We start from the raw sequence: 14,358 nt of genomic DNA on the forward strand, positions 1-14,358 counted from the left end.
CATTGGGGTGAGGATTGCATCACTGACCTGCCCATCGATATATCTGGCTGATTTTTGGCCACATATCAGTCAGACAGCTGCTTTGGAAAGCCTGATACATGGGCAGATAAGCTATTGACTGAATGGGCCGAATCAGCAGCTTAAATCTGCTGTGGGTAGCTACATTATAGGAGAAGGAAAGGTACAATTACTGGGGGGGGGGGGGGGGGGGTAGTGACCCAGGGCCTGGGGTGCATGAGAGCAAGCAATCCTCTTCCTTCTTCTTTCTTCATGCCAGGGGCACATGCTCAGCATATGAAAAGCCGGACAAAAAAGCTGACTTTTTCACCGTACTGCTCATGCATTGGCCTGGGATTTTGAAGAAAAAAGAAGGGAAGTAGAGGATCACATGCTTGCATGCATCCTGGGCTACTGCAATGTTAAATAAAAAAAAGAAAATATAGTCACTTGAGGGCCCCCAAAACCTACTGCCCTAAGCACAGGCCCTTATTATAAATATGCCCCTGAGCCAAGGTTTCCTCCAGATTAATGCTACATGTAAAAGCTTTAGTTTCTATACACTACAACTACAAGACAAGACTTGGTAAAGTCCATTATAGTCAGCAGTGTGCAAACTTGTGCACAAAGCAGCAGGTGTATTGCAACTGTTTAAGTGCCCTATGCCATTTAACCGACTTAACTATGCCATATTAAGTAAGTTTTTTTGCTCTCAAGCAACATCACAATTGCAATAATACTTTCTAAATACACTAATCTATCTATTATCTATCTATCTATCTATCTATCTATCTATCTATCTATCTATCTATCTATCATCTATCTATCTATCTATCTATCTATCTATCATCTATCTATCTATCTATCTATCTATCTATCATCTATCTATTATCTATCTATCTATCTATCTATCTACAGGGCACTTTAGCCTGTGTGTTTCTGTATATATATTTATTTAGGATATACAGTACCATTAAATATGGGGGGTAATGACCATAAAATCTGAAGGGTGAGTTCTGAAAAATCTGAAAGCAGGTCATGGAACACCAATATGACTTTTACATCTTCATATTTTCAAAATACACATATAATACACAAAAGCCACAAATATCCTGTAAATTGTTATAAACAGTGCTTAGTGTTGTCATCAGTTATAATCGGCTCTTAGTAGAGCTGTCAACCTAGAGTGGCAGGGGATCGGGGCATTTCTCTCCGCTGAAATTTTTTCCGATACCCAGAAGTGATGTCAGCGACAGAGGGACAGAGGGGTGCAGAAACTTTAAATCCAGTCCTGGCAATGACCATATTATACCCCAACAAACAGTGGTGTAAATTTGGTACCCCCCCCAGGTCACCCACAGGACACAAATTACAGTTCACCCGCAACATGCACCAAAATTGCAGCCGTGGAGTCTGATTCCTCTATAATGACACTAATGGGAACATATCACTCTAATACATATCCTGTTTAGGTCAGCGCTCTCCCAAACATAAAGACAAGCCACTTGGTTTCAGACAAGCAGAAAATGTTAAGAATGTGTCAAGAAGGACTGTGCTGAAAGGTAACAGGGAAGAGAAATGACTTTATTACAGGAATCTGCATGAATCTGCATGTTTCTGGTTACAGGAAAATAGAAAGCTGGATCTCTATTCTGCTATCCCTTTTTTCTTAAAAGTCTCACTCTTTCCACCTTTTCACCATTTAGATTTTCATCTATTCCATCTTTCTCTTTTTTCATTCCTTAATCTGCCAGTCCCCATTTATTCTACCCCTTTTGTTTTATCAACCTCTCCTTATTTTCATCCAGTGCTTTGTCCATAGTTTGTCATCACATTGTGGGCAGCACAATGCTGTCAGATTACAAAACATACGGTTATACCACTGCGGCACTACCAACAGAGCATTGCTATGTTCACAAGCATCCCAGGGCACAGGCCCCCAATCATACACATAGATAAACACAAATAATATGTGCAAGTGCACCAGACCATTTTCTCTTCAATTCCTCATTTTGCTTCTATTTTCCTTTATCTTGTGCTTTGTGTCCTTCTTTATGTCCAATGATTTTTCTCTTTTTTCTCCTACTTACTTTATATTTCCCTTTTTAACTTTTACTTACTTTACTTTGCTCTTCCATTGTGCTTTTTCCTTCTGTTCTTTTACCATAATTTCCCCCACTTTTATCTGCTCTTCTTTCCTCTCGTTTTTATAGCTATCTTACCCCCCTTCCTATGATCTTCAGCACAGGAAAGTGAAAAGTGATCGAGGAGAATCGGTCCCCACAGCCACTAGCATATTCATTTTTAACAGCAGGTTCTGTACTCTTCTCTCAAAGCATTAAAACCCCACTCATCTGCAAAGGAATATGACAGGCTGGAGGAAAACTCATAGTTTACCCTCCAACCTATAGTATTGTTGAGTAGTCAAACTGTGGCTTTACTGCTTTGAAAGAAGTTTCTTCTGTCCAATCAAGCTGATCATTCACTGTCTGCTGCTGGGAATGCCTCCCAAGTTGAGGACAGGTTCTGATGTCTACGGCAAGGGGCCACCATGGGCCCAATAGGTCCAACTGACCAAAGTCAGCCCTGCCTCTGTGCCAAAATGTAAGAATGAGCTCCTGCTTTGAGGTCACTAGGAGCAATTTTAAAGAGGTTGGCGAGCAACATGTTGCTTGTGAGCCACTGGTTGGGAATCACTATGTCAAATATGCTCTTAACCTCTGTGTGGCAGCAAACTGATATCTGAATGGAAAAGCAGCATGAAAGAGTCTGAAGCTTCTGCTACCTATCACATTGCATGTTCTCTGTTCCTGGACAAAGGCAAATGCACTGCTGTATGCTTTGCAAGAGGATAGGAAAATACAGCAGTGAGAGAGGAAAGGTTTGAACCAAAACTCATGCTGACTGACACATGGTGCTGAAGACCCCTATAATATTCACACACACTAGGGTCGATTCTTATCAGGTGCCAATTTACCGGTTTGTACCCCTGCGTTTTTTATTGCCCTTTAACCAGAAATAAATTCCTGGGCACCACTGCAAAATATTTTCTAGAAACCCCAAACTTGTATATCAAACATATGTTGAGACATCCATATATTGAGCCTGGCACCCAGGTTTGCCAGGTCCTGGAAATGTATCATTCATAGATCTAGCACTTTAACTCTGTTAGGACCCACTATCTGGATAACCAAGATGAGGACTTGGGGAAAAGAACACTACATACATTTTATCTGAAATTAGCAGATTATGTGCCCCTCTTCATGTTTGGACCTCAATCGGGACCCCTCAGAGACCTATACAAACCTGGGCCCACAGCAGCCACTGCCCCTGTTTTTATGTTCCCAGTAGCTTATACTGTTTGAGATCATATGTATTACATAAGTATTGCTCCCAGTAAAATATATATATATTATATATTACTTCTGTTACACATATACTCTTTTGGCAGTCAAGCAGTTAATTCTTCTTACATTCACTTTTCTGTTTGCCAAGCACAAATATGAAGATATTTTGCCTCATTTACAAGGAACAAAAGACCTGTGATCAAAAGCAGACAATCTTCTAGTGAAAACAGAGCAAGGTTTTTCTCTCCTCCATCCATTCTAAAATATTGTGACATCATTCTTTATACTCAAGAGCATGTTTTCTTTTCATTAGCAAAGCTGATCTCTCCATCTCCCCACTGTCTCTTTTGGTTTTTGAAAACAGCCCTCCTAAAAAAGCAAGTATTTATAAACGTTTAATAGAGCATGGCAGCCAGGATCAACTGGAGCTTCTCTTTTCAGTTGGCTGGTGTTGTTGATGTAGATGAATTGGTTCTGTCACTGGCATTTTCCTTCTGCTGAGTAGAACACAGGCAGGCAGATAATGACTTCATCAAAAATGATATATATATATTGTATACAGTATAATATGTTACTTAGATATGTGGAAAAATACCTACATGATGTCCGCTTAATGGAGAAGGAAAGTCATTTTGGCATTTTACTGCCAACAGATTCGCCACATTAGTGTAAGTTAGAATGCTATATTTATTCTGCAGAAAGCTTTACCATACCTGAGTAAACAGCCCTAGAAACTCCCTCCATTTGCGTAAGATAGCAGCTGCCATTTTGGTTTGGTCTCTGTAGCTTCCTGCTGCAGCTCTAGCCATTGGTAAAATAGATCACATTCTGATGGGAGGGGGAGTGAATTCTTATGAATTCTTATGGGAGGGGTGAGCAGGAGAGCATATTCTGGCCCCAGGAATGTAGGATTTTTCGGAGAAAGGAAGTCAGATACCAAAGTACATGTATATACAAAAGAAGACAAGAAATGTGTTTCTTTTGATAGAGGACTCAGTGCAGTGTTTCTGTGAGTGCTTATGGCTGTATTTACATAGACCTTTGTGATAAAGCTTACTTAGTTTTTACCTTTCCTTCTCCTTCGAGAGACTGCTTCCTACACTATACAGCAACATAGGCTGGAGGCACAAATTTCCACAAGTCAGCATCATCTTGACCAAGAGCTGACCAAAAGAGCCTTTTAAGGATGCCTCCATTGCATTGTGGCATCAAGTTACCAAGATTAATTTGCCTTTTTATTCCAATAAAAATGAGTTTTTCAGGAGGATGCACTATTTAGTGGTAATGTCTCTAAGAAAACAAAACTACCTTATAATATATATTGAATATTGCACCCCTTATTGTAAAATACACGTATATTGGAAGTTACCAAGGAGTTTCATGACTATATAAGGTTGTGAAACTCTGAGTAGACTTTTAATATCCCCATATTTTACAAAAGTTGTGCATTATTTATTATGATACACAAGTTTCAGTGAGTCATGTGACAGAAATGACATCACTAAGCACTGATTGTAACTGAGGATTTACAGGATTTATAAGGATTTACAGGATATTTAGGGCTCTTGTGTATTATAATAATAATTATAATAATGTGAGAATCATGTTTTCCTTACAAGGAAATCCCACTACACTGGTACCACCACATGTAAATTGTAAAATTGTATATATTTATATAAAAGAGCCGCTACCAACCATTACATATATACTGTTATAGGGGAGTCCCAGTTCACTTCACTGCTAGATGCAGCATCACATCTTTTGACTTATTAAGTCATGTGCTTTTTAAAAAAGTCTCTTCAGACTAAAGCTGGCAAATATGTAAAGATGAGCTCATTCAGCAAGGTTACCAAATGAGCGAAACTTTGCCTGATTTGTCTATAGGGACCCATCAGATGAGGACTCCATCAACACCATAATGTGGCTCTTGTACCCATATATATGTGGAGGATTATCAGTGGGGCATCCTAATGGAGGCCCCTATACATGGGCCAATACATTTCTGACTTGGTCTAAAGTCAGCTGTTTTTATCATCCCGTGTATGGCCAACAAGTTCATAGTGTAAGGCTAGCCATACTAAATAGATACAATATTGTGATCTAGGTAGTGTGATAGAGCTCAAGGTAGTGTGATAGAGCTCAGGGTAGTGTGTATTTCCCCTAGGGCCCCAGTGGACAATTTGAAACACTAGGGCTGACGAGCACCGGATTTTAAAACCATGTGCCCAGTGGCTGCCCTCCTTCCCCCCTCCCCAGGATTGCATACAAGTGTAATAGACACAACCTTTTACCTTACACACGGAGCACAGGGGACAGGATGGGCAGAAATCTCCAGTGTGCCTAGACCCCAGTGCTCCAAATGTGAGTAAAGTCCAGGTGCGGCTGAGCAGCATGTTGCCGCTAAATTTGTGCCGCCCTTGGCCCGGGCCTTTGTGGCCTTGCCACAAATCCAGCCCTGGGGCTGACACCTGGTTGAAACTTCCTAGTATTATATCTGTTGTTATATTGCTCAATCTATTTCCTCATCCCTTACTGTACCAAAGATGTACCTCATTTTTCTTAGCTAAACACCAGGATCATGGTTAAGAACCATTGTCATCCATTATTTTTTCCTACATAACATTTAGGTTGCAGATGATCTATCTCACCCTTCTTTTAGATAATTCTTACAAGGGCCCATAAGGGAGATGGTTGCAAGGTAATGTTGCTCTACTTGTTAACAGCAAGTTGCTTTGTTAAACAAAAAATAATCAATTATCAGTCTGTGATAGCACATTTATATTTTGCAACTTGAATTACCATCACTAAACACTGGAAAACCACAGCATTTCTTTCAATTTTAAAATAAATTTAACCAGAAAACCTTAGACAAGTGATCCCCAACCAGCGGCTCACGGCCAACATGTTGCTCACCAACCCCTTGGATGTTGCTCCCAGTGGCCTCAAAACAGGTGCTTATTTTTAGATTCTTGGCTTGGAGGCAAGTTTTGGTTGCATAAAAACCAGGTGTACTGCCAAACAGAGCCTCCTGGAGCTACCAATAGCCAGTGACAGCCCATATTGGACACCCCAGGAACTTTTACCATGCTTGTGTTGCTCCCCAACATTTTTTTATTTTTGAATGTGGCTCATGGATAAATAAGGTTGGGGATACCTGCCTTAGACCATGGGCTCACTCTCAAACTATTTTTCCTCCTCTCCTCACCCAACCTCTTTATTCTCCTAGTCTCTGTTCTTTACATACTACCGTATATACTCGAGTATAAGCCGAGTTTTTCAGTCCTAAAAATGTGCTTAAAAAGTAAGTATCGGCTTATACTTGGGTATATACAGTACTTGTGCTCAAACCACAGGCAATACGGTTGCCCGGGGCCGGCCATAATCGGCATGTATATGTGGCGCGTGCGCGACAATATGCGCATCGCGCCGCTGCACATAATTAGAGGGCCGCGGTGCGGCCATGAGGAGCAACCCCGAGCCCTCCCCTCCCTGGACCACCCCTGGATGACCGTGGCACCACGCATCGCGCCGCTGCACATAGGGAGCTGCGTGGCCATGAGGAGCATGTGGCACAGTTGGTCAGGACATTATGGGACACAGTGAGTGGCGTAAACTTTAGTCATTGAGCCAGTGTTTAACAAGGGGTACACTACCTCTTTAAGTTAGGGAACTGGGCTGTGTTGGATTCCATGAATTCTCTGTCAAACTGTTGAATGATTTCACACAACCCATAATCTTAGCTTTTTGTGTTCTTTTGGATCAACAGGAAGACCTGTGCATGCTTTTGGCCCCTCTGTAAATGCTCTGCTGTAGTAAGAGTGAGGCCTTGTGTGCTGCTCAAGGGTAATGGATCGGGTCTCTTCAAACTTCGATCACCTCTCTGTTCTGGCACGGGAAATATCCCTTAGTTGTGACTAAGCGCTGACTTGTTTTATTAAACCGCTAGGACATCCTTAGACGTCAGTGAATATCCAACATGTCTCCTCATTTATTGAATTATAAGGAACCCCCATGTTTCTCACCCCTCAGTTAAGCTTTTATAGGCAAGCTGGTAACAGGGTCGCCCTAAAATGTTCCTCTAGAGCAGTGATTGGAGGATCAGCTTTAGTTTGTGTTATGGGATTAAAGATTTTGTATACCGGTATATGGATGCATTTCATGCTGCACCATTGAGGGGCTTATACTCGAGTCAATACGTTTTTCCAGTTTTCTTAGGTAAAATTAGGTACCTCGGCTTATATTCGGATCGGCTTATACTCGAGTATATACGGTATACTCTATTATTACATCTATTCAGCCTCTTTGTTTCTATACAAAAAAGGGGTTGAATAAGAAACTAACCAAATGGTTAGAAGCAGTAGGGCCCACTGACACCTGGGCCCATTAGGAGTTTTCACTATATCACTATCACTATATACATGTTTTTCACTCTACATGAAGGTTTCTGTGTGAGACCGAAACATTGAGTAACAAACCTTTCTATTTTTGCATTTACAATTTGCTCACAATTCTTTAAATCCTAGGAGTGCTGTCCTTTTGTACTAGCACCCAGGTTTTGTTGCTGCAAATGGTGTGCACCCTATGGACTATTATATATATATATATATATCACTCTCTGCTTCCAGTGCTAACACTATATTGTCAGTTTTATTAACTTATCTGTATGTTTATGGTGTGTGGCAGGAAATCCTCACAAGCACAGGAAGAACATACACACTCCTTGTAGATAGGACCATGGCTGGAATCAAACCTCAAACATCACCATGTTGATGCTCTACTTGTATCTATTGCTTCCTAAGCAGAAATGCAGCCACAAGAATCTGTGATTTTAGCTATTAGGTATGGTGCCAAAGGGCAGCTGGAGACAGGTGTAGAGTAAGCAGACACCACGGTTGTGAAGGAAACAGGGGGGCCCGGACCACAGAGCCTGCTTCCTCTATAGCAGTGGACCCCCCCCCCCCCTTTACAGACATTTTCCTACCTGCGGACAGGGAGGGGGGACGTGGCAGGCGGGAGCAGGGTCGGACTGCAGGGCCCACCGGGGCTCCTGCCTCAGGGGCTCCTGCACCCCCCGATGGCCCCGCCGCCATTCTTTCTCAATGGGTGGTGCAGCATCCTACAAATCATCACAACTGAAGAGTTAGAAGGAAATGATGTTAAAAGAGGAAAGAATATGGCTGTCGCATTAATATTAATCCATTTTGTTAACATTCTGCTTACTAGTTTATGATGCAAAATATACACTTTTCATGTAAAGTTTTTACATTTGCTATATTTATATAATGATTATTTAATGGTATTTACAGGCGCCATTAAAGGTATACAGTATACACCTAAAAACATCTTTGCTAAAAACAAACACATTGCCAGAGGGGCTGCTTAACATGCCATAGACAGTCACTATTTATTGGGCTGGTGGTGGCTGTTTGGGCCTATGTGTACTTTAAAGGGGACCTGTCACCCTAAGAAGTAATTCCAAATCCTTTTGTATCATGTTAGTTAAGCAAAATAAACTTTACTTACAATATATAATAACTGAATTTCTTTTTCCTTCAGTCTTGGAATTTGCAGTCACAGCCAGTAGGCAGATGCTATTTTGTGTACAATGTTATTTAGGCAAGTTTTATTTCAACCTAAAATCTTATACATTTGCTATCTAGGTGATATCTAGGAAGTGCTAAATGGAAAATTAAAGTAATTGTAATTGAAAAATCTGAGCTGTTAATCATACATTGCCTGCTCTGCCTCAATGCCTGAGGCATAGAGGTGGGGCAGGCAATATTTGATTGACAGCTCAGATTTTTTAATGCATTTATAACAGGTATGGATGATTTAATTAAAATTTGGATTTCATGTTTATTTTCCAAAGGACTTTTATTATCCAGCTTTTTACATCTGAGTGACAGGACCCCTTTAAAGAAGAAAGAAAGGTAAAAACTAAGTAAGCTTTATCAGAAAGGTCTATGTAAATACAGCCATAAACACTTACAGAAAAGCTGCACTGAGTTCTCTGAAAAAAGATTTCTTGTGTCTGTAATTCATGTACCAGAGACACGCAGCTTTCTGCTCTCTCCTGCTCCCCCTCCCTCAAGAATGCTAAAAACTCACTCCCCCCCTTAGGAATGTGGATCTGAGCCAATCAGCAGGAAGCTGACTCATAGTCTTACTAACTGAGCATGTTCAGTTTGGTCTGGGTGTCTGTGCAGGAATGAGGCATTATGGGAACTTTCTTTACACAGCTCAGCGTTTTTTTCTTCCTGTTTGGCTTCAGATCTTCTGAACAGGAGAAATATGGGGAGACTTAAGGGCACTATTGACAGAACTGAAGGTATGCCTGCAGCTTGAGATTAACTCTTTACTAGCCTTTCCTTCTCCTTTAAATGTTAGGGCCTATTTTGAATCCCAGTCTGGACCTGAGAGGTACACAATAGACAAACAAATAGTTGACCATACTGTTTAGTTTGCTAGGGTCTGGCTCATTGGTAGAATCGTTAGAACTGGTTGCAACAGCTGATAAATAAGTCAGTCCTATATAAAATCATATAGTCTGCTGCAGTTAAGTCATTGCATAGTATAATATTAAATGTGTGTCTCCCTTTTTATTACATTTTGCATGAGAAACTCAGGAAATGATGTAATAAAAAGTACTAACTTTTCCCAGTATCCCATAGCAACCAATCCGCAGGTAGGATTTACTGATCACCTGGTTAAAAGCAAACATCTTATTGCTTCCTATAAGTTACTGCACCTGGGCAAATTAGGTGCCTTCTATTACTTATGGGGGTTAATATATTCTTTGATGCAATACTGAGGCTTATGGAACTTGTCAGGTTGAAGGCACCTCCCTGGTGTGCAGCAAGTCTGTCCTTGTTCATAGGTTTGCATTAGCATGGTATAATGTATACTATAGAATGTAGTGCATGCTACATATATAATTATCAGCTAAAAGTTTGCATTCATGTCATTCGCTAACATTTTCTCACCATCTCTCATTCTCTCTGATGAAGTCTCTCTGATATTTGCATTTTTTTGTTCTTCGCTGTATTATTTTTCTGCATGTGAGGGGGGCATCTTTTCTCAAGAACACCACCTGTCACCCTGATGCATATATGATGAGTTCCTGTGTAGACACAGGTTTTGGTGAATATCAGTGTAATTTGATCACAGGGATTTTGTTCTTGCCATTCCTCTTAGAGCTACTTATAATGCACAGCGCAATCATAAGTAAGAAAATGGATTATAATTAATCGATCCATACAGAATACGTTATTTAGGTATCAGTATCTACTGTCTAACAAAGATGAGCACCACCGACACCAAACATTTATCAGTTATCCCTGTAACTGGAAAAATACTGAAAGGGAGAACTACAACCAAAGTTAAGTAATAATATGTATTTCATATAAATTACCCAGCAATTGTATTGCTTTTTAGACCAGGAGGGCAGGCTGTGTCAGTAAACAATCACTGTGGGGGGAAGATGCCAACCTAAGGCCAAGGGCCAAATGATCTAATTAAAATGGCTGGCATAGGCGCCGTTGGACTGAGAACTGCATCAACGAGCCAATGTGGTCCCCAATCCGTCAGAAATCAAACTTGCCCTATCAAGATCTGGCCAACTTTAGGCCAGATGTTGGTCTGGTAGGCCTGTCTAGGGTGCCCATACATGAGTAGATAAGCTGGGGAATCGGTCTGAAGGACCCGAAACTGAAATCTGCCCATGTATAGCCACCCTTAGGCTTTTTGCTGCCACTGGTAATTGTCTGCTCGCTGCCACTTGAGCCAAGGTTCTCACCTTGCCTCATGGCAGACGCGGTGCCCACATGCCAGCCCTACCAGCCCCAACACACAAATGTGTCCTCTCAACCTCCCCCTAACTTGCAAGTCATTCAGATGCTCAAGTTATGGAGTGGCAGAGGACGTAGGTTCAATGAGGCCTTGTACTTACATATGGCAGGTGTTAAGAACAGAGCTAGCCTGCTCCCACCATTGTTGCTGCATGAATACTAAAGGCTAAGCTGTTGTGTCCTTAGAATAACATTGTTGTGTCCTTAGAATAATGTTAATAATGTCAGTCTATGGCAAGGCATTTTAGGGAGATTTGTAGCCGGCGATAGTGATTTTTTAATGCAGGCAACAATTCTCCCAATGTTAGTTCTCTTGCACTTCTGCCCAGGGACATAGTAAACCCATGTAGTGTTTTTGTTGCTGTCCCTTAAATGATATCACAGCAGACATTAATCTGCATAGCTGATTCTGCCATCACTTACATCATTTTAGCCCGTTTGCTAAAAGATAAAAGGAGCCCACTTGCTTGCCTGACGCCATTGGGTAAAGTCTATTAGAGCTTTTGACTTCAGGTTTTGTGTTTCTGTACATGAAATAGTTTTGCAATAGACTTTTTATCTCTTAAGCAACAGAACAAATACACAAATGAGGTTTGCAATGGAATTTTTCACTGGATATGTTTGCTTAACAAGGGCACTTCCAGCACTCATAACTGTAGGAACAAAGTCAGACAGCCGTAGTTATGAGATCAGAAATAAACACAACAGTAATCATATTGTGTGCATTCCTACTGTATATAAACTATGAAGTCCCACAAAGTTTGTTTTGCCTCTTTGGGCAGTTGTCTACCCATGGTCTGCCCATAATGGAATAGAAATGAGCAAATTGTATAATGTTGTTACTTCTTAACTGCAAGGCCCAGCCTGGCATTCTATGAATTCTGGCAAATGCCAGAGGGGCTGCCGTAAGATGCCATAGACAGTGACTATTTAGTGGGCTGGTGAAGGGCTGTTGGGCCTCTGTGTAGTTAAAATGCCAGGGCCTATGTTTTTTTTAAATCTTAGTGTAGGCCTGCTGAGTGCTCACAAAATGCTTTGCCCCTTTTTGTTGTAGGAGTTTGAACAGTGTTGAGTGCGATAACAATTATCGCATGCTTTTTTGCGTTAAAATTGACGCGCAAAAAAACGCACAGTTAGCTAAAGTACTATCGCATGCGTTTAGTCACATATCGCGTGTGTTAAATAGCACGCAACCGAATGCGTTAATTTTACCGTGTTGCGTTAATTAGCGCACAGAGATAATACTAACGCATGATTCACAAACACATAGACGCGCTAAATATCGCATTAGTCTGTGCGAAAATTAACACCTACTTGGGGCAGCCAGTAATTATAGAAAAGTACAGTTCATGAGCTTTTGGCAACACAATATGGACTTGATTTATTCAAGTCTGTGTTGGCCCTAGAGTGATGCAGCCTCCAGTTTGCAGGGAAATGGTCATTTTCAGAACAATAGTTTTATGAAAGTAATGGCGTGTATGGCTAATATGGTGTGCGTTTTTTCGCACGCAGTGGCAATTTGTGCGCGTTGCGTTAATTAGCACGCGTTGCGTCAAATACCGCGACTTAAATAATGCAAACAGCATTGTGTCTAAATTAACGCAAGTATCCTTTTAGTGAATCGTGCATTAAGACGCAAAAAATTAGACGTGATAAAAAGTCCACTTCTGTAAAGTATGGTGGCCATACATGGACAGATTTCAGCTGCTGCTTTAGACCCAAGTATGGGCACCCCGACGGGCCTACCCGAACAGGCAGGTTTGATTTTATATTGGATCGGGGATCGCATTGCCTTGTTGATGCAGTCCTCGGTCCAACTGCGCCTATGCCCTAGGGCCAAACAATCAAATTAGCCCAATATCGCCCACCTGAGCATATCAGGAGAAGATCCAGTTGTTTGGCAACCTTACCAAACAAGCAGATTGCAACGTTTATGGGATAGTAACACTAATCTGTCCATTGGAGGAAAGTTTTTGAATTGCATATAACAAATTCTTATCACTGTTCTCAATGGTTGTTGGCTTCAGTAAATCAGCGCTACCGCAGGCAACAAGATGTCTCCTTCCCACAGGCATGATGTGACTTGCCAATAGGAAAATATATGTGCCACTTACACTTTCCAAAGTAGCCTGTAGTTCCCTCATAGGGGAACATCAGGCTACTATGTAATGTGTAATTCTTTTTACCGGTAATTCACATTAGTGCTTGTATGAAGGAAAGTAGGGACATTTTGTAATCCATGATAGTGCAGATTTACTACAGGTGACAAAATGTCCCATGTGCCTCTGTGGCAATGGTTTAAAGTAGGAAGGCTGAGTGCATAATGCAAGAAAATGGTGGATTGTACCTTTTTGCGGCTTCTCATAAATGACCCCTACCAATAGTCTTATAACTGAACCAGGACTTCAGCCTTGAAAGGCAATGATTCTAACTAGTAAATTCCTATGCTGCCCTGCTGCTGGAATAGAGCACCCTGAAGAGTGAGTGGCAGTTTTGGCATTTTTCACTTCTTAAATGAATAATAAGCATTATTTATTTATTGTATACATAGATCATAAGAATTAATTGGTTTATATATTTTTTTAAATGAACCCACTCTTTCCCCATTCATGTTTCCCAGAAGGGGAGGGAACTAAACTAACAGATATTCTATATAAAAAAGGAACAAATGAATGAAAGAAATTGGAAAAAGTGTTTAGTGGGAGGGATAGCTGGAATTTCTCATTACAATAGGAATGGTGTTTCAGATGGAAGAATATTGGAAGCCAAAGTTGCGCTTACTGAAACCAACCAGAGCACACAGCAGAATGAGCTTGTTACAGGCAATGTGTTTAACACAGGCCAGTCCATCCAGTTATCTGTCATCACTTTGTCTCTCAGTGCAGTCTGGATGAGTGCCTTCCCATTGTGATGAATGACCCTCACCCTAACCCCCTTCCCAGTGCCCTCACCCATCCCTCTTCTCCTCCTTTTTTTTGTTCCTCATCTTCAGGCAGTGTCACACAGCCACATTAGTCACCAGGGTCACCCCCCTCCCTCCCACACATACACACAAACAAACTCACTCTGCTTACCTCATTGGTCACAAGCTTCTTTTTGAATCCAGAGTGTCATGGCAACCAGAAGCCTTGTGTCCTGAGAGATGCCCACCCACCAGAGTAACAAGT

This window comes from Xenopus tropicalis, chromosome 4, assembly GCF_000004195.4.
Source record: "Xenopus tropicalis strain Nigerian chromosome 4, UCB_Xtro_10.0, whole genome shotgun sequence".
Taxonomy (NCBI): Eukaryota; Metazoa; Chordata; class Amphibia; order Anura; family Pipidae; genus Xenopus; species Xenopus tropicalis.